At 49.3% G+C, this 22,774-nt stretch overlaps 1 long non-coding RNA gene and 1 pseudogene across 1 annotated transcript; both read left to right on the top strand.

The window, feature by feature from the left end:
* Nucleotides 1-680: 680 nt before the first annotated feature.
* LOC120837184 lies at nucleotides 681-19,200 on the top strand (annotated as a pseudogene).
* Nucleotides 19,201-21,119: 1,919 nt separating this feature from the next.
* On the top strand, nucleotides 21,120-21,332 carry LOC120837185. The gene is made up of 2 exons (XR_005714820.1): nucleotides 21,120-21,160; nucleotides 21,257-21,332. It is a non-coding gene; the product is annotated as an uncharacterized LOC120837185 (long non-coding RNA).
* Nucleotides 21,333-22,774: the final 1,442 nt, after the last annotated feature.

Raw genomic sequence — 22,774 nt, 5'->3', positions numbered from 1 at the left:
TTGGGGAACTTTTCCCCCTCAACTCGCTACATCTGTAGGCAGTCTCCGTTCAAGAAGGGCTTTCTTCTCGCGCAGACCGTCCCCCGCCTCGCGATCGGCTTTCCACGCGGAAGCAATTACCCGACCTTCGTGGTTACTCTGACCTCCCCCCCCCCCCCCCAAAAAAAAAAAAAAAAAAAAAAAAAAACTAGATGGCACCACTGTTCCACCATTGCCCCCGTGTTACCAGGGTTGCGTCCCCGTGGCGCTCAACCCCACGTTGTTGACCGTTAAATAAACAGTTACGGCTGTTACGGTTCAACCACCGACCGCGTCGGACGTCTCTCTCTCTCCGTTCGGGGCTCCCGCGCCCGGCCCGCCGGTCACCTCTTCGGCATGTGAGACTCCTCGTTTTTCCGCAGGCCCCACGCAGGCACTGCTCTTCTTTATTTTCTCGGGTGTCCGCATTTTCTTTTAATTACTACATTTTTGGCGACGAGGATTTTCTTTTAATTACTACATTTTGACGACTGAGGATGGGATCTCCGCATTTTCGAACCTTCGCGCCTTTGAGGCTTCGTTTCGCCGATTTTCGTCGCGGCTCTACTCTCCTTAGCATCGTTTTTGAGCGTCCTGGCGGTTGGTTGGGCGTACTCCGCGTCTAGACTGAACGTGTATTTTTTTTTATTTTTAACAAAGAACGGCGCCTTTGTCCGCTGTTTCCAAGATGGCGGCTGCTCAGGGTCGCGTTCCCGCCGAATTCCTCCCTACGCCCGGTGAGCCGGTAGCGCCGTGGCTGACTCGGAAGCGCGGCTTCCTGAATTACCTAGAGGCGATCGACGCCGACGATTTTCCGCCGAAACGCAAGAGGGCGATTTTATTGTCACTTCTCGGCGATGAAGGCAATCGCGTCGTTGATGCGTTCAACCTAGCAAGTCCGTCCGTTAGCTCGACTCAAGATGAGTTTCAGGTTTTGTTGTCCGCCCTGGACACCCATTTCGCTTCCGCTCCAAACATCATTGTTGAGCGTAGGAAGTTCCTCAACCGAGTACAAGGTCCAGGCGAGATCGTTCTCGAGTACCTTGGGGCGCTCAGACGCCTAGCTTCTTTCTGCGATTACGGCGAGGCTTTAGAGAGCCGCGTCGCGTAGATGTTTATTTCGGGGATCCACAGCACAGAAGTGCAGGATCGCTTAATCCGAGAGTCCGACGGAGCTAACGCACCTAGCCTCGATCGTGCTGTCCAACTAGCGCAGCAGTTCGGGTGGGCATCTCGAGATTGCGATCTTTTTCGGCGTTTGTCAGACCAAGATCCAAACGCGTCGCACGTGGTAGAGCGTGTCCAAGATGGCCGCGATCTTCCACCGTTGAGCAATCAGCCAGCCCAAGATGGCGAGGCATCTTCCCGGAGGAACCACCATCTTCCTCCCCCGAGACGTGAGCGTTCTTCTCTCCCTCGTTCTCCTCCTTCCCCGTCGGGTCGCGAGTTGAGATCTCCGTCAATCTCCGTGATGCCAACCCTAGGGATTTACATCTAGGGGTTTTCGCTCTCACTTAGAGATTTGACGACTTTTTGCAAAATCCAAAAATTTCTCCAAGTTTTTTTTTCTTTTTTTTTTTTTTATACGTGTGCATTTTGTTTTATTTAATATAATTTGGCGAACACCAAACCACCCTTTTGACCCTTCGAGCCAATCGGAGCGACGAAGCGGCACAGAGAGAGAGAAGCGTTGTGAGAGAGGTTGGGGGGAAAGGGAAGGCCAATAGTGTATGGATGGATGGATGGATGGATGGATCTGGCTAAACCCTGTGAATCGGGCGGTGGCTTGCGCCACCTAGCCAACATTATAAATCTAATTATATGTTTTGAATTCCAAAATTAAATCTCACCCCTGCCTCGATTTTAGCCACCAGTCTGATAACCTCCGCTTGGTTATTTCTACTCGTGTAAAGTCTATTTTTCCTTCACTGTCTTTAAAACCCAATGCTTTGATTAAATCCGCCCGGTCACTGTTAACTGTTGGGTGAAGCCCTTTACAGAAAAGTATTAAGTGTTCAGCCGTTTCCTCCTGCTCCCCACACACACTACATAAAGTGTCCATCTCCTGGTACTTAACCCGGTACGTCTTAGTCCGCAATATTCCTGTCCTGGCCTCAAACAACAAAGAGCTTCCCCTAGAATTATCGTAGATATTTTCTTTGCAAATTTCCTGTTTGAACATTCTGTACGTCTCCAGTGCTGGTTTTGTCTGCATACCCGTTTCCCACAGACCCTTCTCTGTTTCTTTTATCCTTTTCTTAACCCGTAATTCCTGGTTGGCGCCCCCACTCCCGCCCAAATATTTGCTTGATAATTTTCTAGTTCGCTTTCTCTATTTGGTATCTACATTCCTCATGTACAAATAACTGAAAACTTTCCTAGCCCACTGTTCTTCCTCCATTTCCCTCAAGCGCTCCTCAAATTCTATCTTGCTGCTAGCTTCCCTGCCCTCGAATGACGTCCATCCCATGTCGCCTTGTACCCCCTGATTCGGCGTATTTCCATGAGCTCCCAAAGCAAGCCTACCTACGCCCCGCTGTTTAATTTCTAACTTTGCTTGAATATCTGGTCTCATGCACAGGACCGCATTGCCGAAGGTCAGGCCGGGAACCATGACCCCTTTCCAAATCCCCCTCACCACTTCATACCTACCGTAATTCCACAGAGCCCCGTTTCATGACGGCTGCATTCCTGCTACCTTTCATCGCTACACGTTTTTCATGCTCCGTTAGATACTCAACACCATTATTTATCCATACCCCAAGATACCTGTACTTATCCACTACCTCCAACATGACCTCTTGTATCCTATGCTCGCCACCCTATTTATCATTAAAAATCATCACTGCCGATTTTTCTTGACTAAATTTAAGACCTAGTTTATCTCCCTCTGTACCACAGATATCCATTAATTTCTGCAAATCTTCTTTGTTGTCGGCCATTAGCACTATATCATCTGCATACATCAGCCCCGGTAGTGATTGTTTAATCCATTCACCTTGCTTGATGAAAGAAAGGTTGAAGCCAAACCCGCTCCGCTCTAGTTTGTTCTCCAATCCCTGTATGCGCACTGGGCCAACACCACCTGTTGACGGGCGCTTTTGCCACTGGCTCTCGGGGGGTTGGGGTATGGGGGAGAAAAGTTGGGGGTGAGAGGGGGGGGGGGGGAGGTGGCAAAGGCCCTCTCCCCCCCCCCCCCCCCCCTTCTACCTTACAACGCTTACACACACACAGCACAGGAGCAGGCTAGTGTTGAGAGGCTCAGTCATCTGATCCCCGGATGTAGGTTCAGAAACGAATTTCAAGTGACCGCATTTTTTTTAATGTAAATTTTACATTATTTGGAGTTATTGCCGGTTTATCCCGACTCCCTTATCCTTTGACGAACTCGGTGACCTACGCGCCTCGTTTCCGGCAGGGATGGGCAGTGCGTGGTCTCGCTCAATGCGACGCGAGCAGTTTCCTTTGTATTTATTTTGGTGATCCTTTTGTTGGACGTAAGAAACGTTTCCACTTTTCGAAGCAATCCCGGATGCGAAGACAGTAAGCGGGTCTAGCTTTTTGTGACGGTACTATGTAGCGTCGTGGTGAATGGTTATATATATATTTTTTTTTCTTAGCAGGCAGGCTTTACGCGCGCATAGCTTGACATTATGTTTGTGTTATTTTAAAGGGATACTGAAGCGAAACTTGAAATACACCTATTATGGTCAGAAATAGGTTCAATATGATCAATGATATTCATAAATTATAATCACGCGTTTGTATTTTGAACGGATGGCTATATTTTTCACCCTGATGGGCCCGATTGGGCGCGCGCTCAAAAATCGGCCATCGGAGAGCGCGATGCGTCTTGGGATATTGGGCGCATACGTGACGTCACTTGTGCCGGTCGGGAAAGGCTACGGCGTGAATGTTGTGGTTACGAGCGTTGCCACGTGGTGGCGCGTCGACGATTTACGACCTGTGACAACGTGGCCGTTTGAGATGTGCAAGGGCTGCACGCACGCTGCACCACGGGACCACGGCAAGTCGGCAACCACGGCAGCACTGGCAAAACCAGCTCTGAGGCTGGATTCTCAAAGCGAATTCACGACGAAAAAAGTGCGTACGACAAATTTGAGAGAAAACCCGTGCTCTCGAAACCAAATTGTCGTAACCTTGTAACAAGTTTAGTGGCGCCCCCCTCCAGTCCGCCCGTCTGCGGCCGCCTGGCTCGGCGGGCAACATTGTTCACCGCGCTAATAAACACCGTTGAGCACACGTGCTCCGGCCAGACATCGTCCACCCTCACAACCAGGCTGCATGTCGTCTCTCCTCGGCGGTTGCTTCGGCCCCCTTCGTCCACGTTCGAGAAAGATCGTGACACTGGCGACGAGGATGGGATTGGACTGGCTGCAGAGGAATGGGATCCGCCGGATGCTGGTTCCGCCGTACCACCCCGCTTCCAATGGTGCAGCAGAGCGGGTGGTACAGACCCTCAAGAACAAGCTGAAGAGGAGCCAGCCCGGGGATTTCCGGACGCAGGTGGCCCGGATACTGTTTCAGTACCGGACCACACCGCATGAGGTCACTGGCCGTGCCCCCTGCGAGCTTCTGCTGGGCCGGATGGTCAAGACCCCCCTGGACGTCTTGCATCCAGACCTCCGGTCCACGGCGCTCGCGTTCGCCTTGGCGACAGGGAGGCAATCCTTCCCCTTTACTTAACCAAGGGGTCGTCGCCGACGCTGCTGGGCCGAAACTGGATTCACTCGCTGGGTGTTCGGCTGCGGAGTACCAAGAAGCTGCGCTGCACGTGGTGCAAGACGTCCCGAGCCTCCTGACCGACTTCCAGTCCCTGTTCCAGCCGGGGGTGGGCACCTTCGCCGGCACGACGGTCGGCATCCACATACCCGAGGGAACCCGGCCTCGATTCTTCAAGCCGCGTCCGCTGCCGTTTGCCCTGAAGGACGGGGTCACCCAGGAGCTGCAACGGCTGCAGCGAGAGGGTATCCTGGTGCCCGTCAAGACTTCCGAGTGGGCTGCACCAATTGTCCCAGTCCTCAAGCGAGACGGCCGCGTCAGGATCTGCGGGGACTTCAAGGTCACCATCAACCCCGTCGCTACCGTCGAAAAGTACCCGCTGCCTCGGGTAGAAGATCTCTGGTCGGCTCTGTCCGGGGGACAGAAGTTCTCCAAGCTCGACCTTCGAGATGCCTACCAGCAGCTGGTGCTCCAGGATGCCGCCCGGAAGTACGTCACCATTTCGACAACCATGGGACTCTTCCAGTACACGCGCCTACCGTTCGGCGTGACCTCAGCCCCAGCCATCTTCCAGAGAGAGATGGACAACCTCTTCAGGGGCATGAGGCACGTGGCGGTGTACTTGGACGACATCCTGGTTACCGGTACCGACGACGGGGACCACCTGCAGAACCTGCGCAAAGTCCTGACACTACTACAGGACGCCGGTCTCAAGCTGAGGCTGGACAAGTGCGTGTTCCTGACCCCCAGCGTGGAGTACCTGGGACACATCATCTCCCAGGCTGGCCTGGCCCCGGCTCCTCGCAAGATTGAGGCCGTGCTCAAGGCGCCGAAGCCCAAGAGCAAGAAGGAGCTTCAGAGCTACCTCGGCCTCATCAACTTCTACAGGAGGTTCCTGCCCAACCTGTCGACGCATCTGGAGCCGCTGCATCGCCTGCTTCGTGACGGGCAGCAGTGGGCCTGGAAGAAGGAGCAGGACTTGGCCTTCCAGCGCAGCAAGGAGCTCGTTGTTAAGGCTCCAGTGCTGGCGCACTTCGATCCGGCCAAGCCTGTAGTCCTCACCGTGGATGCGTCGCCGTACGGGGTAGGAGCCGTCCTGTCGCACCGGGGTCAGGATGGTCAGGAACGCCCTGTGGCGTTTGCTTCTCGTCGACTACATGCGGCGGAGCAACGCTACAGCCAGCTCGACAAGGAAGGCTTGGCCCTCCTCTTCGGGGTCCAGCGCTTCCATCAGTACCTGTGGGGCCGGCAGTTCGAGGCAGTCACGGACCACAAGCCGCTGCTGGGGCTGCTGGGACCTGACAAGGCGGTCCCAGTGCAAGCATCGCCTCGTGTGGTACGCTGGGCCTTGACGCTGGCAGCCTACAGGTACAAGCTGGTCTACCGCCCTGGGAAGGACTTGGGACCTGCTGACGCCCTGAGCCGCCTGCCCCTGCCGGAGGTGCCTGCTGCCGTTCCAGAGCCAGCTGACGTTTTCCTGCTGGAGCGGGCCTACCCGGGGGTGCTGACCAGGACTGCGGTGGCGCAGGCGACCAGCCGGGACCCGGTCCTGTCTCAGGTGGTCAAGGCGGTTGCCCGAGGGGAGGAGCTGCGTCACCAGGCGTACAGCCACAAGACCGCAGAGCTGAGCTTGGAGCAGGGCTGCCTCCTGTGGGGTTCCAGGGTGGTGATTCCACAAAGTCTGCGGGCCAAGGTGCTGCAGTTGCTGCACGCGGGGCACCCTGGCATTGAAAAGACCAAGATGGTGGCACGGTCGCACGTTTGGTGGCCTGGCTTGGACCAGGACATCGTGCACCAGGTGCAAGGCTGCCAGGTCTGCCAGGAGAACCAGCGAGCCTCGCGCCACGTGGAAATCACCCCCTGGCCGTTCCCACAGAGGCCGTGGTCCCGCTTGCATGTGGACTATGCGGGACCCTTCAAGGGCCACTACTTCCTGGTGGTAGTGGACGCCTTCTCCAAGTGGGTGGAGGCACTGCCAGTCACCAGTCCATCGGCAAGCGCGACCATTGCGGCTCTGCGGCAGGTCTTCGCGGCGCAGGGATTGCCGGACATTATTGTGTCCGACAATGGTCCCGCTTTCGCTAGCGCCGAGTACCTGGACTGGCTGCAGAGGAATGGGATCCGCCGGATGCTGGTTCCGCCGTACCACCCCGCTTCCAATGGTGCAGCAGAGCGGGTGGTACAGACCCTCAAGAACAAGCTGAAGAGGAGCCAGCCCGGGGATTTCCGGACGCAGGTGGCCCGGATACTGTTTCAGTACCGGACCACACCGCATGAGGTCACTGGCCGTGCCCCCTGCGAGCTTCTGCTGGGCCGGATGGTCAAGACCCCCCTGGACGTCTTGCATCCAGACCTCCGGTCCACGGCGCTCCTGAAGCAGCTGAAGCAGAAGCTGGCTGCTGACCGAGTGCCGTCCCGGGCCTTTGCCGGAGCCGGGAGCGTCGGTGTACGCCAGGAACTTCCGTCCTGGCCCACCCTGGTCTGCCGGACATGTGGTTTCACCAGCGAGCGCCTCATCGCTGCTCGTCCGCATGCCCGACGGGACCACCTGGCACCGGCACGCCGACCATGTCAGGCCTCGCCTCGGGACCTGGCTTCCACCCTCGGCCGCCGCTTCAGAGGACCAGCCTGCAGGGGGCCCAACAACAGCACCAGTAGCGGCTGGCGGAGCGCCATCCACCCCGGAGGCGACAAGCGTCGCCACTCCTGTGGCACCAGTTGCACCGGTGCCACTCCCAAATCCGGTCCCTGCAGCTCCACCGGGTGGAGCGCGACCGGTTCAGGCAGCGCCCAGCGTTGCCACACCTGGCCCGTCGACACCAGTGCCCAGGCGAAATGCACGGCAGCGGAGGCCACCTGACCGCTACTCGCCGGGGTGACCTTCATCGTCGACAGGCCGGGACTTTGCATGACCAGACACCGAGATGGTGTCGGCCGTGTGTGTTTATTCATTTATTTTGTTTTTAGGAAAAACAAACTGGGGGGAGGAGTGTAACAAGTTTAGTGGCGCCCCCCTCCAGTCCGCCCGTCTGCGGCCGCCTGGCTCGGCGGGCAACATTGTTCACCGCGCTAATAAACACCGTTGAGCACACGTGCTCCGGCCAGACATCGTCCACCCTCACAACCAGGCTGCGTGTCGTCTCTCCTCGGCGGTTGCTTCGGCCCCCTTCGTCCACGTTCGAGAAAGATCGTGACAACCTTTGCGCAGGTTACGACAGAATCCTACGACAGCTCCGAAGCTGTCTTACGCACTTTTTACGATCAAATCAACAAGGCCGACAGCGTCGCTCAGTTACTTGGTATCGGCCACCAACGGACATTCATTTTTCTTCGTGCTCTTCTCGTGCGTCGTGACTTCAACCAGCAAGAAAAAAGGAAGGAGTACTTAAAACAGACTACGATCAAGAACGCAGGATCCACAAACACACGAGAAGAGCTACAACAGCCACGATTCTGCCGACCGAGCGAGCTCGGCAGAATATAGTAGGCCTAGCAGCAACATCGACTTGGCGCACCGTTGCTCCGGCGGTCCTTGGCCAAGACCGTCTGTCCATGACCGGCTGGCCTGCTGAATGGAATATGCCCGCGTGACCCTTGTGGACCCTTACCGGATGAGTAGTTTGATCCCTGAACTAAATTTCAGAGGTCAATATTTTCCCCTTGTCATCTCGATCTCCTTGTTTTCCGAGACAGCGGTGACGAACGCTGTCGTCGAAAAGGGACTCTCATTGATTCTATCTCCTTGTTTTGTGTGATATAGAGCTCAAATAAACGCCATACGGATTACCTTGGCAACTCGGTATGTACACTCTGTTATTAGTATGCCATTTTTATTCTGACTCGACGCTACGTCAGTGTCGAGCTATAGCAGTTCGTGCGAGCTACGCGATCGATGTCGGTCTAACCTTTCTTTGCCGAGTGTCATGTCAGTATCGAGTTGCAATCGTAAAAGATCGGTCCAGAAGCGCTTACCGAAACGCGGTCTAACAGAGCGAATCCAGCACTTCGATCAAACGCGCGTGTCCGCTCCGAGTGTGAACAGGTATTTGGCATTTGCGTGACTCTTGCTGACACCCTCGTGGTTCAAACATATCCTTTTTAACGTCGGCTTGCAGCTCGCGACTCGCAGCAACTAATACCGGCCGTGCCAGAAGCATGCTCGGGCCGTGTTGTGCAAAGAGCTGCAACGACAACGAGCTCACTGTGGCCAACTACGCTTTGGCTTTCTCCACCAAGGCTTTGCGAACACGTTCAGGCCTAGGCGAATTCTGACGGCACGCCGTATTGCCGCAAAACGGCGCTGCTATTTTGGCACAAGTGATGTCACGAAAACTTCCCCCCATTCACCAGATGAGAATTTGAAATCGTTTAATTATGTTTAAAATTAGTTCTCCTGTGTTTTACAGCGCAATATTTATATTTCCGAGGTGGTGCCTGTTCCTAGCCCATATTTATGCAACAAAATCGCCGCTAAAATTTTGTTTCACTACCCCTTTAAGCTTCCCGTCGATGTGACCCGTCTTTACGTCAGTGCGCGTGGGTTGTTTTTAATAAACGGATCTGGTGTCCACACGATTCTCTACCACTGTTCACCGTATTTTGGTTCGCGCTGATCGCCGCATGCTTCGTGCTGTCCCTGTCCCGGCATCTCAGCTTTTACGTGGTCCACCCCAGGGAAGTAAGTGACAACTCTCCAATGGAAGGCGGCGAGGCTGACGAGCCAACTAAGAAAAGAGCTAAAATATATGACCAGAAATACTTAACGAAATGGGAGGCAGACCCCAAGTATAAAGGATGGCTCGCTGCAAGCAAGAAAGGGGGGCACCACTTCTTTTGCAAGGCCGGCGACGCCGACTGCAAGGGAGGAAAGTCGGAGATGGACCGCCACCTTCAAACGGCCAAGCACAAGAAAAACGCTTCAAGCGTTAAAAGCACGCGCACTCTCACGTCGATGCCATTTGTGAGCGGCCAGACTCAACTCGAGAAGTCTGCCAAAGAGGGAGAAATCAGGCTAACAGCATTTGTCGCCAAGCATAACCTGCCGTTTAATATCATGGGACATTTAGTGGACGCAGTAAAGGCAACGTGTCATGACTCTCAGATCGCAAAGAGCATCACATGCGGGAGAACAAAGTGTGCAGCCATCGTCAAGAACGTTCTCGGTGAGCAGAGCCGGGAGCTCTGCGAGCTACTTCGACAAGAAACATTCTCGCTTCTCTTGGACGAGTCCACGGACCGGGGCACAATTAAGCATCTGTCACTTGTGGCCAGAGTGGTGAACCAGGACGGTAACGTTATAGACGTGTTTCTGGCCTTAGTTCCAGTCGGCGACGCGTCTGCCAGTGCCCTGTACGAGCATCTAAAAACGGTGTTCAGCGCTGCCGATATCCCGTACAAAAACAACATGATCGGCTTCGCGGCAGACGGCGCGAACGTGATGATGGGGGCCCCTCATTCAGTTGCGGCTCTCTTGAAGGCGGACATTCCGGGCATTTTCATTATGAAATGCGTCTGCCCCCTCGTTCCACCTCTGTGCATCATACGCGTGCAAGACCCTCCCGAGGGGAGTTGAGGACCTGGCCCGCGACGTCTACAACTACTTTTTGTCTCCAAAGCAGACCTCCGGGTACAAGGAGTTCCAGGCGCTTGCAGACGTAAAACCGCACAAGCTGCTAAACCCGAGTCAGACGCGGTGGCTGTCCCTGCAAGTCGTGGTGACACGCCTCCTCGAGCAGATACCAGCGCTCATTTTATTTTTCAAGAAAGCGGCCACGGAGGATCGCCTGCTCGATGCGGAGACAATCCTCGACAAACTGCAAGATGCTTCAACGAAGTTGTACCTTGAGTTTTTGGAATACGTGCTGCCTCTCTTCACGAACCTGAACAAAGAGATGCAGTCTGAAGAGACGAGAATGCACCTGCTCCACGAGAAGGTTTCAGGAGTGCTAAAAACCATCTTGGAGTTTTACATGAAGCCAGAATACCTGGAGGCCACCCCGTTGCCCGACGTCCAGTTCAAAGACCCCACCAAGTTTCTGCCTTTGGACTTCATGTACATCGGAGCCAAACCGACAGCAGCGCTGGCAAGTAACCTTCACGGCTTGGATAAAAGTCAGATCCACTATTTTAGGCTGAGGTGTCTAGAATTTTTTTATTGAAGCAGCACATCAGATCCATCAGAGGTTCTCCCTGAAGAGTGACCTGATGAAGAATCTACGAGTCTTGGACCCCAAAGTTGTTGCCGACAAGGAAGCTTCATCCATCGCGCCACTAGCGGTGTCTCTCCCACTGCTTGTACCAGCAAGCGAAATCAACGACTTGGACAGAGAATGGAGGCTACTCCGAAACACGGACATGAACCAACATATGAACTTGGGTGCCAGCCAGTTCTGGAACAGTGTGTCTCAAAGGAGGAAGGGCGACGATACACCAGAGTTCCCCAGTACTCTCCAGTTTCATGAAAAAACTCTTGTGCCTACCACACTCCAGCGCTGCCGTCGAGCGTGTGTTTTCACAGGTGAATCTGCTGAAGACGAAGCAGAGGAACAGGCTCTCAACGGACGCTCTGTGCGGTTTGCTCCACGCGAAGAGAGCTTTGGCGGCTAGCGCATGTTCGAAGCTTGCAATCACACCCGCACATTTGAAGAGAATGAAAAAAAAAAAAAATGTACACCGACGGGTAGAAGCAGCATGTCGCATGGACCGCATGCCTTGAAAAACAGTAGATAAGATATTCTTTAGTGTTTTTCTACGGAAATAGTGTCTCCCACAAAGCGTACGTGCATGCTTGTCCTTTTTTCTTTAATCTTGCCCGTGTTGAATGTGTGTTCTGACATCATAGTGATATTGATGATACCCTTGCCCCGTCAAGAAATCTTTGCAATGTAGAGAGATAAGCAATGAATATTATTTGTGTTCTATCATCTATGGTTTTTTTTTATTTTTGCAGAACTGTAAAGAAGTTCCATCATGATGGTTAAATGGCTTGTTGCAACGTTAAACAAGAATATGTAAAAAAAAAAAAAAAGAAAGCTGTGTTGTGTGACTTTACGACGGTCTTTTCATCGCCTATAAACAATAAAAGACAAGATATATCGTCCAATCTGGGGATTTTTTCGGCATCAACCTAGGGATAAATCGACATCAGGGGTTGGCAACACTAGATCTCCCCCATTCATCCGCCGGCGTTCGCGCCCTTCGCGCCGCACGTTTTACCTAGAGCACTATTCGCGACTCCAACTAACTATAGGTGGCGCCACTGATTTTCCAAGATGGCGGGTTTAGTGAGGGTCAGAGATGCGTGCCGCTGTTGAGCCTGTCTAGTGTGCTGGCTTCACTGAGCGACATAAATTATTTCTGGTAATACGAGGAAGCTAATGTTTTATGAGCGCAAGTCACCTCTTTAACCTGAAAACAAGAACGGTGTTTAGCGTATTATTTACGGAAGGATGCGCGTTTTAATTCTGGAGCGAAACCGAAACTTACCTCTATTTTGGATTTAATTTCTCAATATAGGTCGTAATTTCGGATTCTTTCATGACTCAAGATGTGTCTCACATCGTAATTATTTACTTAGAAAAGTTGTTCGCGGAAACTTTAATTTGTGACATACTGTTCGATTCAGGCTGATATTAGTAGTTGTTGAAAAAATCAGTGCTGATATCTGTGCGTTCTCGCTGCCTTTTTCTCGCTCAGACTATTGTCATGGAAAATAATGACAATTATCCCAGCACATGAACTCGAATAATTTTAATTTTTACAATGTGTCCACCAAACGCATAAACTAATAAACAATGCTCTCACTGCAACAACCCAAAGACGGAATCCGAGTCAGACAGCTGAAGTGTGTGTGTGTGTGTTTTTATAAGCACCGCGGGACTCGTAGGACTTCATATTACATCCAGTGTTTGACTGTTTGTCTATCTTGATAACTACGTCAGAGTTTTTCATATGCTAAAAAGAAAACAGAATTATACCTTTCTGGAAAGACTATCATGGTTAAATAGAGTATTCTCGTGATCTTGGCGTTAATTAGAGGCATACATTGTCGCGGTTTGTATTAATAATATTAAATTGACATATTTGAGCAAGTAATTCTTCAAGCTCTAATATAATTTGTTGCTTATGATCTAATTTTAAACGCGCGAAGAAATATGACAATGAAAACTGTGCTCATTATCATCACTGGTTCCAATTGTTGCATTTTAATTACCAATAAAACAAAAATAGTCTAAAATGAATTAAAACATTCTAGCTAATGTGGGAAATCCATGTAAAATTACATTAATTTTGGGTAAAGTATATTGTGCTATCAAAGTCGTGACTTTTGACAATCGGCGAAACGTCCAAAGTCGCCGCCAATATACCTCCAAACCAAATGCCCAAAAGTAAAAAAGAAAAAGTTTTTTTTTTTTTAATTACTAGTTTTTTCATAACATTTATTTACTCTTGTATTTGCTCGCCGTCGTTTTGCCAATCTCAGCCTTTCCAGTTCGAAGGAACGCTATACCTGCTTGCACGTCTGCTCACTGCAGCACGCTTCGTTGGCGTTGGAAGCCGGTGAAACAGTAGTGAGTTTTAGTATTGCGTATACGAGCGAACTCAAGCCCTGTGTGTTTGCGTTAGCTTTGCGTGTTCCACACTGCGCGTGCGCGGAGCCCGAAATTGCGGTCTTGGATGGCGCATGGCGATGAGGCGCACGCAAAACGTGGGGCACGCAACTCGAACGCAAACGCACACCGCTTGCGTTTGCTTCTATGCGCTATACTGAAACTCTCCAGTGAGGTACAATCCCATACCGGCTGCAGCACTATACTTTGGGACAGTGAAGAGTGTTGTTTGCATTCGGAAACGACATATCGCGAGCCATGATCGCGAGCAGTTCCGCCATGCCCGCTGAGGAGGAGAATCGGGGGACCCTCACTAGAGTGCTTCCCGTTTCCGCAGCGGGAGGGCGAGCGTCGAGCTGGAGACGCGAATATAGCTCCTACGGAGCAGAGTAACGCAATCCTTTGATCCGCGTGTTTCGCCGACAACATGGCCGACAGAGCAGCTCGGCGCGAGTCACGTGGTACTCAGGGTTCCAGGAGGCGGCCCGCCCTATGGGAGAATCATAGCCTATGGGAGAATACATGGAGATTGACTCAAAACGGCTGATTAAAAAATAAACGCCAAGTTCACACTTTTCGAAACTAGTCTGTCGTGAAGTTGGTAAAACAATAAACACTTTATCAAAGTTTTAATAATATTGGATGCGTGTGAAAATTTTGCGAAGGCAATTTTCAAAGCAATGGCGTTTGAAGCAGACGATTGTTTTACGCAGCGGAGATGGACTTTATGGATTGGCCGGAGCGGGTCACGTGAACGGTGTGACGTCGCCGCGTCGTCTGCTGCATGATGCTGCTTAGGCAATTAAAAAAAATTAAAAGTTATAGACGCTTTGCAGCAGCTGTGCATGGGCGCCGCCATAACTGACCTTCAGTTTTTGTTTCCTCTTATTTCGTTTATTGCACTTCATGATTACCATAGCAGGTCAGGTTATTGCCACACTATATTCAATAGGCCATATGCGAAATTTAGAGCGCCATCTAATAGCGCGCCGAGAACTACGTCCGCCATCTTGTTAGTGGCGAGAAAACGAAACCAGTGACCCGACCGGCAAAGACCCCATGTAAAAAAAGCGACCGCGCTTTGCGCGAGAGATGCAATGCCAACGCGTTGCTGCGTTCCGCTGTGGATGCAGCGATAAACCTTTGATTTGTGCGTGAAGTGAACGCAAACATGAACAGGGTTCACCTTTTTTTCCTTATTTTTATTTGTTACTTGAGAGGCAGCTTTTGACAAAAACAATCGGTGACAACGCGAAGAAACATGCGGACGTTATCGCGCGGTGTGAAGCCATTTACAACTACTGAACTGGGCCTTAATATTTTCACGAAGTTGTACCGAATTTGTTTATCACCTTTTTTCTTCTATGTGCGTCGTAGTGTCGGCCTATGAAGGCACCCTAGTCGGCCTGCTTTGTTCTTGATGCGCTCGCAGCTCAATGCATGCAGACAAGACCAAGGCTGTTAAGCGAGGCAAAAATATGGCAGTTTTAATATTCTACACCATCAACCAGAAATGAAGATGCGTTTGGTTAACAGTGGTATGGTTAGTTTCATCGCAATGGCTAAAACTTCGATGTCGACGGCGGCAAAAACTTACGTTGCGGACAGTATACCGCTAAAAAGTACGGCTTCAAGCGTATTCGCATCGAAAAAAAATTAAAAGTGTTCTCAAAGATGAAAGGCATGACGGCCTAGTACTTTCGGAGGCCTGTGCACACGCTGGCGACAACAAGCTTCCACAGCGAAGGCGTAGGACTTGGTCCGCTGCTTTGACGAGGTTTTCCCCAGCGTGCACAGGCCTCCCAGAGTTTTATCAGACAGTTGCAGTAGGTTGTTTAAACTGTTCGTCCACATAATATGGTCAGAAGGCGGAAAACAGTTCCTGCGCCATCGCACATTGCCCGTACGGCTGTCTCCGATGCCTGCACCGTGCTTCGGTACCGACGACGCTTGCCAACATTAAAATGGCGACGTTCTCAGTGTTGTCAGACCACAAAGCAATTTCTAAAGCATCGGCCTTTGTAGAGGATCGGCAACTACCGTTTCAGTTGCTCGGCATCTCGGTAAGAAAAGAGAAGGTGAGCAATGGCGGCTGTAATTTGGCGCGCATGTAAAGCGTCTATTTCATGGCGCACAACTTAGCGCAAATTATTGTAAACTATTACCTTATTATTTTAAAAACTATTGTCGTTCCATAGATCGCCAAAATAATCAGGGAGCAGCGATTTACTCCCGTTCCCCATGCATTTGTGGCCGGAGTTGGAACCCCCGGGTGTTCGCCGCTAGTCGCCGAGAGACGGCGTTCTAGATTGCGGTACTCTGCTCCGAAGCTCTAGTTTTACGGTTTTACCCCCATCGAGGAGCTCGCACGCGCTCGTCGTGCGATTTTTGTTTCTTCTGTGGCCGCAAGAGCCACGCGCGGCAAGATTGTCCGGCATCCGGGGCTACGTGCTTCTCGTGTGGTCGTGCGGGCCACTTCGCCAACGTCTGCCGGAGTCGCCCAAGAAGCAACCGTTATCAGCACCAGCTGGCCTGTTGGACGGCGTTCCTCCGTCCACGACTCCTACCAGCATCGGCAAGCGAGGCCTGGTCCGACAAGGACCCCCATTCAAGGCGTCACCTTCCCGGACTACGAGCTCCCAGCAACAATCTACACCGTCGCCCCGCCCGATGATTTTCCGGAGCGGTGCCGTTTCTGTGGTGGCCCCTGCCACCCGAGGAAGTTTTGTCCGGCTGCCCACCGTCGCTGCTTCTCCTGCCAGAAGCAAGGACATCTATACACCGCGTCTGCGAGAGTCGACCCCCGTGGCTACGACTCGACCGTGGGGGACGTAGCAACCCTCCCACCGTGTTCGAGTCCGGCCACCGGAGGCGTCGAAAGATGCGTCACCCTTTGGCGCCCCGAGCGCCACAGTCCCGGCCCCGGGGAGGTAACTTGCCCCCGGAGCCTCCAGTTCCTGCTGCAGCCCCGCCTGCAGTTCTTCTTGCTGCAGCCCTGCCTGCAGCCCCGTCTCCAGTTCCTGCCGCTGCCCCGTCAGCCGAAGCCCCTTCTGCTGCAGCCCTGCCTGCAGTTCCTGCCGCTGCCCCGTCAGCCGCAGCCACTTCCGCCGCAGCCCTGCCTGCATCTCCTACTAGGGATGTCGCGAACCACCCTAGCTTCGATTTCGAAAGGTTTCGATATTTGCGAAGCGAACCGAGGTTCGATTTCGAAAAATTTCGATATTTTCGTACCGACCGAGGTTCGATTCGAAAAATTCGCAACTTTTGACCACAGCGGTGTTTCGAATTCGAAAATTTCGAAGCTTTCACGGTTTCTAAAATTTCGAATTCGAATATTTCGAATATGTTTTTACTTCTGGTTCGATAAATTCGAAGATTTCGAAATTCTTTGTAAAAAAGATTAGAAAACTTCGAACGCTTCGAATTTTTATAGACATGAAGTTCGAACAAATCGAAGATTTCGAATTTCTTTTTGCATAAAGTTCGAAAAGTTCGAAGGTTTCGATTCTCTTTTAACGTTAAATTCAAAAAAAAAAAAAAAAAAACTTTGAAGATTTTGAATTTCTCTCTAATCCAAGTTTTCAAAGTTCGAAGTCCGATTTTCAAGTTTTTCCACAGTTTCAGTTTCAAATAACGTTTTCACGACTCACTGGTTTTCACAAAATCAAGTTTAGTAAAGTTAGGGTGTGATATCTACATTCTGCAAAGTTGGTCAGGCAATTAAATGAGACGACGAGTGTCCCGGACGTGCTGGAATATTTGCCAGTGCAGGATTGTGACCGCCAGCCCCCGGGGGGGGGGGGGTCTTTAACCTGGATCACGCAGTAGTGATCATACGAACACACTGTTTTACGAGACTCATCCAGTTCGAAACGGCCAGGGGCGAGCAGGAGGTTGAGGCTCAGAAAAACCTTGAAGCGACCTGGCAAACTAGCTCGCCACCCCTTGCATGCTGGTAGTAATCCGATCCGGTGAAGTTTATAATTGTCCTGGAGGTTTATTTTCTGGGACGGAGGAATCGCCTCGCAAAAAGCACAAAAGCCGACACAACTCGAGGTCGAGGAGCGTTCTACCATACAAGTGGCGTCGAAAGAGGAAAAACGGGGGAAAGAGGGTAGCGAAGGGGGAGGGGGGGGGGAGGGGGGGGGGGGGGGGTGCTTCAGCCTCCTTCTTCCCCTTGCAGGTATTTCGGACTGTTAAAGAAAACAATACGGGGAAAGAGGGCGTGGTCGAGCTTATTTTAATCTGAAATTATTTATGCATATGTATAGCTACTGTCGCTCTTCACCGCATAAAAGGTTGCGTATATGTTCATTGTTAGAAACTCGTTGTCAGAAGGCACTGCTCGTCACATGCTTAGTGGTTCGGAAGTTCAAAGCTGTCTTTTCGACCTAAACACCTGTGCCGATAGTAACAAAAAAAAAAAAAAAAAGAATAAATGCGGGATAAAAAGCAGGAAAAAAAAAGAAGAAAATAAAAAAACTATCAAGAATTTGTCGGAAGTGTTCTATTCTTGCATATTCAGAGGTTCAGAACTTCGAAACAAGTTTCTTTTACCAAAATGTGTACAGGCTAAAAGAAACACGTCCCAGGAACGTGAAGCGAAAAAAAAAAAGTTTTCTTTTAGTGACGTGCTGAACTTGAACACTATTAGAAATCTTCTCCCATGAGTTAATTTATTTCTTAACGTGAAAAAACAATGAATATATTATTTTGTATTCTGCAGGTGGCAATGATATGTACTGTCTGTGGTGTTAATTTAAATGCGGTACCTCAAACAACTTAGACGAAAATAAATATCAAGTTTAGGTCATAATTGCATGCAGATACATGTTTGGACATTTCTTCGAAACTCACGTTGAATAACAATAATCACATCTTAAGACGGCACTTACCTAGGCTATACATAGATCATTCTTAAAAAAATATCTCTAAAAAATATCATTCTAAAAAAACATATCTACCATAGATAGCTCCGGCTGCAGCGTGCTTCAAATCTGGCACAAACGATAATCGTCAAAAACCCGTCGTCCTTCCTCGCCCCTTCGGGGATTTATTTCTTTAAACCTAAACATGCCAGAACATTGAAATAAACGACATTGCCTTTCGTAAGGAACGCAGCACCGCGTGTAAAAGTTCGAGAAAAAAAAATTACGAATGTACACCACTACTTGAAATCAAATGAAACCGTCCGCCGGTCTTTCGAAGTTCGACGAACGTCGAACTTTTACCCTAAAAGTTCGAAGTTCGTCGAACTTCTGACTTTTCAGAAATCGAAAGTTCGAAACTTTTCGAATTTTCTTGATAAATAAGGTCGAAAGTTCGAAATTCATCGATTTTTTGGTCAGTCAAGTTCGAAAGTTCGACAGGCATCGAACCTTGCAGCGTAATAAGTTCGAAAAAGATTGAATTTTTTAGCGTAATAAGTTCGACGGTTCGAAAAGCGTTGAACTTCTTAGCTTAACAAGTTCGAAAATTCGACCTCCGTCAAATTTTACGATATAGAAATTTCGAAAAATCGAAATCTTTCGAATTTTTCGAACCGCTTGAATCGATCATCGAAACTTCGATTCGAAAAAAGTTCGCGGCATCCCTAGCTCCTACTGAGGGTGCAACCTCCAGCACCTGTGGCAGTCCAACAGTGCTGACGCAGCCACCTGTGAGTGTGTGTTCGGTACCCATCACAACGCAGCCCAAGCCGTTCCCCAGACCGGAGCCACCAGAGCCCCAGGGTCCAGACGCCTCCGCGCAAGAGTGTCGTCGGCGGCTGCCAGACGTCCTGAAGGACTATTTCATTAACTCTTTTGGACTGGGTTCAAGATATCTGTGAACATTCAGTGAATTTTTCTTTATCCAGCTTACTGCCCCAGCGCAGCCTTTTTTTTTTCAGTGAAGTGCTTTCCCCAAATCTTAAATTTTTCGACGTGCTTTTCCTTTTCTTAATTTCACATTTTCCAGTGTCTTGACATAGAGTTGTCAGATGTCATTTCATTTCAATGCATTTCCATACTTCCCAACTGCCCTACAGTTTGGCGTCAGTTTGTTTTTCGGGAAAGAGACCATTCAATCTTTTTTCCTAAGAGGGAAGGATAGGTATTTATTTATTTTTTTTTAAGGAAAGGAAAGTAGTATTTCACTGACACCCCCCAAATTTTTTTTTTTTTAATTTTTTGCCAGGCGCTTCATTATGGTGTCGGAGGACTACCCAATTAATATTTTGCAACAGAGTAGCGTATTTTTTTAATAAAGCCAAAAGACGCAACTGCTCGAAACCGAAACCGAAACCCGACGGAGGTCGGAGAAGTGGAGAGAAGAGAGTGAGTGGCGGAAGTGACGTGGCTACACCCGACCGTGTTTTTTTTTTTTTTTTTCCTTCTTCCCGTAGCAGACGACATACGGCGTACGGGAACTGTTCGCCGTGGGATTCTTTTGCAGTTATGTATGTTCCGCTCGTTGTTCTGTACTCCAAAATGAGTCGTTTTGTACATTGAGGAGTTGGAGATGAGTAGTGAGTGCCCGTGGTGAATTTCCATGTTCGGCTCCGAGAAGAATACACCCAAGATGTTGCGTGAAGAGCTGGCTCACATGTCCTGCGTCCGAAACAGAAGTGGCATTGTGCGACAGAGTTTCCGATAGATCAACGGGATCGGGACCAATGGCTGGCTGCAATTCCTGTAGAACATATACGGGCACCTCGGAAAGCGGACGCTACCTGATTTATATGCTGCTTGCATTTTGTGGAAAGTGATTACACTGAAGAAAGGGTAAAAAGCACAGGCGAGCTGGTGAAGAACTTCCATCGTAAACCGGAGACACGGAAAAATGAAGAAACGGACAAAACAACAAGTCTCAATAATTTGAGACTTGTTGTTTTGTCCGTTTTTTTTTATTTTTCCGTGTCTCCGGATTACATTGAGTTCGCGGGTGTCAAAAAAGAAATCCCATACCATTTAATTCAGCGACGTGTCGTCCACAACATTTGTTTCTTATTATTTTTATTTTTTCTTTGTTTCTTCAGTAATAATTGTAAAAAAAAGAAATGTAGACATCAAAAAATATTTGAAAAAAAAAAACAAAAAAGGGTTTCACGCGGGATCGAACCCGGTCCTACCGCGTGTAAAGCGGACGTCTTTCCCACTGAGCTACTGGGACTTTTTTTTTTTTCTTTAAGCAGTTTATTTTTAGTTTGCAGAAATATTTGAAAATGTTCAAGTACAAAGAGCATTCGCCACACTATTTACAACATCCTAACATGAATGGTGAAGTATGAAACACACGTGAGGTATGATACATGGTAGACATACACGCAGTTTTCACTCATTCCAATCAGTACATAAAGAATGCACATCAGCGTCGTTGGCTTGTAAAGTTCAGAACGAACATGTCACTGACACTTACAAAAAGTCATTTCAAAAGAGTCCCAAACAGTGATCTTTAACAACTATTAGCCCCGAGAATAGAGTGCCTCAATGTTGCTTGCCGGCTGCGCCTTGCTAGAGTGGGGACATCCTTTGGGAGGGCAAGTGCCGCCTTTTCTTGTTTTCCCCCTCTCGCTCCCGGCCGCCGCCGCCATTTTGCCTCCCCGATCGGCTGCCGATGCACGCGTGGGATCGCTGAACTGGCTTGTTCTTTTGCAAATGCCGGGTTGCTGCGTGCCGCAGTGTTCGAATCACTCGAAGAATGGGTGGAAGGTGTACGGCGTCCCAACAAACGCCAAACGGAGGCTTCTGGCGCTCGTACAATTAAACCGCGACGACTGGGAGCCGAGCCGTTTGTCGTCTGCGTGCGGCGTGAGTACCAACTTTGTTTCCTTGCAATCGCCGGGTCCTTTGCCGCGCAGTTGATTGCTAGAAGGTGTTATTTCAGGTCGTGATCAATTATTTCAGATTAAGGCTTCTTCGACTTGGTACTGCAATGAAGCGCCGCAAATAACTTCTGCTGGTCATGGTCGAGGAGCGGCATGGAAAGCGTGTGATTATATATTTTTTTTTAAATTTTATGTGGATTTTATATCTGTGGATCCTATCCAGGCATCTATGTGTCCCGTTTTTTGTATGGTATTGTTGTACAGTCCCAGAAATTTTTTTATATATTTTTTCTATTACTTATTTTGGTAAGTTGGTTCGTTTAGGTGTGTTATCACTTTCTTTCTGGAATCTGTGTTTGGTTGTGTGTGATTGATTCTTTTTGAATTTAGTGTGTGTTTTATTTCTGGGTTTTCCTCTACAGGCATCTGCGAGTCCTGTTTTTTGTATATATCTAGCTGCTGTGTCAAATAAATCCTAGTGTTTGAGATCTCTTCGTTCTCTGCCTTTTTTATTTCCATTTCCTTAGTCTCGGGTCTTCATCATCAAATCTTACCCATGTTTAAACAATACTCTAAATTTTAATTACGGCCCTTATCTTTGCTTTCAAAATGTCAAGTAAACAAGTGTTGTAAGTAATGAATCCTGTACTGAGTGCACCACATAACGATCTCCATTCTCTCCACTTTAAACTTGCCTCGTAAGACTTGTGCACGTTGCTGATACTCTGTTGAGAATTACCTTCCATACGAAGACGGGAGTGCTCAGTACTTTAAACGTATCTAATATGACATGTTACTACCTAAAGATATTTGTAAACTAAACGTACATCTATTGATTTCTTTCGGCATCAGTGCATTTAAAGGAAACAGGTGAGAAAAAATATTGTAATAGTAACAAATAAAATATTCTGATTTCTGTCTGCGGAAGGTATTTTGAGAAAACAGGCCAGCAAACAAAATTTATAGATACCTACTGCGGCCGTTTAGGGGAATATAGAAAGAAAACTTGAATCTGTCTTGATTTGTGCGTGTACTTCTGTGTGTGTGCTGCTGCCTACAGGGCACCAGCGCACACAAAATAGGCAAGCAACTTTTTTTTTAAAAGGTAAGTTGTAAGGTTTTTTTTTAGAACAGCTGCACCAACAGGTGAGGAACTTTTAAATTCTAAATGAGCCATGGAAAAAACGGAAATGTTTGCTTGTCAAATTACCTCTAAACTCTGCACGGCGGCCGCCTGTTCAGTGGTTTTTCTTGCATCAAATGACCCATTTCAGTTTCATAGCTCTTGGAAGGACAGCGCGTCCAAGTATACTCAGAATTCCAGCGATATTGGCATAGTTTCGGTTTCTGCATTTCAGTCCCTTCCGATGAAAAAACAAACAAAAAACCTCAACAGGTCCTGATGGAATGTCTCTTATTATGGAGTTCTTATTTCAGAAGCTCTTAATGCTAATCCAGAACTAATCAAGATAATAATCTCGGCGAATAAGAGGCGATAGAAAGCAGAACGTATATGCTCATATCTGCGCCTCGCTCGTTGATCGCTTTCATTTTTTTCATTCAATGCAAGGCCAAACACGGGTAGGAATTGCAGCAG

This window comes from Ixodes scapularis, unplaced genomic scaffold (assembly GCF_016920785.2).
Source record: "Ixodes scapularis isolate PalLabHiFi unplaced genomic scaffold, ASM1692078v2 PGA_scaffold4__175_contigs__length_147842914, whole genome shotgun sequence".
Taxonomy (NCBI): domain Eukaryota; kingdom Metazoa; phylum Arthropoda; class Arachnida; order Ixodida; family Ixodidae; genus Ixodes; species Ixodes scapularis.
The sequence above is the reverse complement of the archived record's forward strand: the minus strand, read 5'-3'. Positions and strand labels throughout refer to the sequence as shown.